Source organism: Benincasa hispida, chromosome 4 (genome assembly GCF_009727055.1).
Source record: "Benincasa hispida cultivar B227 chromosome 4, ASM972705v1, whole genome shotgun sequence".
Classification (NCBI taxonomy): domain Eukaryota; kingdom Viridiplantae; phylum Streptophyta; class Magnoliopsida; order Cucurbitales; family Cucurbitaceae; genus Benincasa; species Benincasa hispida.
In genome coordinates this window covers 24,734,381-24,737,863 of record NC_052352.1, presented here as the reverse complement: position 1 = coordinate 24,737,863, position 3,483 = coordinate 24,734,381, and positions in this window count along the sequence as shown.

Genomic DNA, 3,483 nt, shown 5'->3' with positions numbered 1-3,483 from the left:
CCGCTAGCGCAGTCAATGGAACGCGGGCGGGTCGAGTCGAACGAAAAGAACGGGGTGCAGAGCAGGCGGTGGGTCGAATCCACGGAACGCACGAGTCGCGAGCAGCAGACGAATGCGCGAGCCAGCTACGAATCGGGTCGGACAGAGCGGGCGGCGAAATCGGGTCGGGACGTGGAACAGGCCGGACGCTTCATTGATAGCTAGCGCGTATGGGTTGCTCTGAACAGGGTCAAATTCAGGATGTGGTTGGGTCTGGAAGCTTGTCTCGGGTCTGGGAGCAAAATTCAGGTCTGTGATGCAATTTTTCTCCAATTTGCTACTATTCTCTCTTCCAAAATCAATAATTTACAGCCTAATTTCAACTCTAATGACTCCTACAAATTTACAAACCCTTTTTCACACATTAATGCTCATAAACATGTGAGCAATTAATAATTTCCACAAGAAATTTAAAGAAAAACAATGCCAAAATCATAATAAATCCACTTTAGTCCATATTACATTCAACACTTGAATAGAAAGGAAAAAAACACCCACCAAAAGTAATTGAGCGTAATTCTAGCATGCTCTGATACCACATGATGGAACTTGAGACATACGTAGCGGAATTAGGACCTAATTACACTCTAATTACTTTTAATCTAAAGGAAAAAACATGCAATTTAAAGGAAAAAATAGTAATTAACTTACTTTTGAAGCTCCCGAAAACCGCTTTTCCTTGTTGAATCTCGACCCGAACACGAACGGACCACCACTAGAGTTAACCTACTATCTTCTGGCCTCAGAACCGGGTTGTGGAACCCGATGGATGAAGAAAACCGAGAGAGAGAAAGAGATGGAAATTTGCGTTAGGTTTAGGTTTTGGACTTCACTCAGGAAAATGATTTTTTCAGCCCAAATTTAGAAAACAATTTGGCAAAATTGGCAAAACCTTTTTCATTCAAAATGAAAGCCCATTTTATAGAAAAACCATGCAACAATTGCATGAACCAAATCCATAAAAACCCAACACTTATAATCTACTATCTTAGTGGGCTTAATGTCTCCACTATAAGCCAACACCTAGCCCACTATTTTGTTAGTGGAATTATCCAACAAAAGTTTAGATTTTTCCACTAACTTTGGTCAAAGGGCAAAATAGTCATTTGGTCAAAGTCGAACTTTGACCAAAACGTCAACTTTTTGACTTTTTATGATTTTTTCCGTGTTGACTAATTTTGACCTCTTGAGCATGAATCCACATTCATTTTCTCGAAATTCAAGTCCTATTTGAATATAAGGTCAGTCAAAGTTTGACTGTTCAAAGTCAAAAGTCAACTCTTTGACTTTTTACATCTTTGACCATTTCCATTATTTCCGAGCTTTCGAATATGAATGTATTCATATTTTTTATATTTAAATCACATTTAAATATTAAAGCTGTATATCTAAATTGAAAACCGATCACTATATCACATATACTTGTCGGTTTCTCTCTCTTCACCTAATTCGAACAATTCGAATTATCCTACATACTGTTTTAAGTTTATTCCATATGAGCTAATAGGGGAACCTAATGAACCTATAGATCATGGGCTCCAATGATCCGAGATTAGCTGGCTAAACTCTTTAGACAGAGCTAATCAACATTCGTTAACTAACGGGTCATTCCACTAGAGTCCCGTAGTTGCACTCCCCTCACTATAACTATAATTTGTGTCCATTTGATGTAACCATGATTAGTAATCTAATCCTTCATAGGTTGTTCAACTGGGTCATAAAAACATTTTTATCCCAAGACTACATCTTGTTTCTTAAGTTCCACTGATCCTCTAATGAACAAATTTGGTTTAATGTCCAACCTATAAACCGATCCCTCTCGAGCTAAGGAGTAGGTGGGCGCCCCTTGTTCAAGACCTAGATTCAGTACTAAAGGGAACAACCTATCTTATATCCCTATAACGGGTATGAGTGAATTCCGTCTTGCACCCTATTCGCCAGCTATCCACTCGATTTTACCCCTAAAATGGGAGGCTTATTAGGCCAGCGATGATGAAGCTACCCTCACCTAATGCAGATCTAAGGATAATTCCAAGTGAAACAGAGTTCATAGTTAGCTCAGGATTAAGATTAAGTTACCTAGGTCATCAAGTAACGAATAGTCATTTTATACATAAAACGACATTTAGAATGTAAAAAGTGACTATTTCATGGTTCAGTCTTATTCAAAATCTTTACATAGGATGCCTACACTCAAATATCTCTATATGAACGATTCAGGATCACATCATTTGTACTAATTATAAAGTTGCCGCATGCATAATGTCCCCAGAAAAAGCGCCCAATATTATTCATATACTATAGACCATTTTGGCTATATATTTGAACTTGATCCACATTTATGTCACTACATAAAATTCAAACTACATTAAATAGCCTCAGGACCTTAGTTTATTGGATTCAAGATTACAATTTCAATAACAACTTTATCGAAAAACAAAACAGAATATGTTTATTAATTTACAAACTATGAGTTTTAGGACATAAAATCCAACATTCCCGAGTAACGCTAGCTAAAAGGCCTTCTCAACTCATTCATCGCATACTCATTGCATCTATCAACGCAACTATCTTTCTCAAATCTGTCGCCCTTATTTACTTCTTTTTTTTTATCAACGCAACAACACACCTAAAACTTATTATTTACTTGGTTACCACAAACTTTTCATAAATATTACCAAGGTAACTATTTTCACAAGTCCTTGTGTTCGACCCTGGACTTACTAGGAAACTTGGCAGAATATACACTTGAATTTCGCTGGGGAAACTTGAGTGCACAATGCAATAAATCAACACATATAACCCATATTTGCACGACACAAAATTAACGCATCACGACAATCGATTAAGAGCTTAGCGATTAACGCAAATTCAACCGCATGCGGTAATAAAAAACAGCACCGCATTCGACGATCGATTGAAGATGTAAAAAGAAACACATTTGCAGAGGACTCTGAAAAATGTACAGCTTTCAGTTGTGCATTTCTGACGAGGTGATTGTGAAACAAAAGGAATATTCACTGCCATTTCAGGAACTACCATAACCATAAAGTGGGGACCACAAAGTCAAAGAGCCAAGCTTCACCTATAAATAGCTTTTGCAAATTCCTTGAGAAATATACATGAATACATAGAGATGTGCATATATCGATTCTGAGAGAGAGACTGGTTTGAAGAGACTTATAGAGTAGATCCGGGATAATCACGAGACAAGGCCGAGAGTTGTGTCTCCGAGCAAGGAATCCTTCCAATCCCCACCGTTGAAGCTCTGTGTGAAGGTATTTCTACCAGAAGAGCAAGCCTGAGAGGGAAGCTCTCCTCTCCATTACTTCCACACGTCAGCAAGCAAAACCTCCGTTCGAAATCTGTGTCAAGACGTTGACACTCCTTCTGTATTTGTTTCTAATCTCTTTCTCATCATCTATATTCATCTTCTCTAATCTT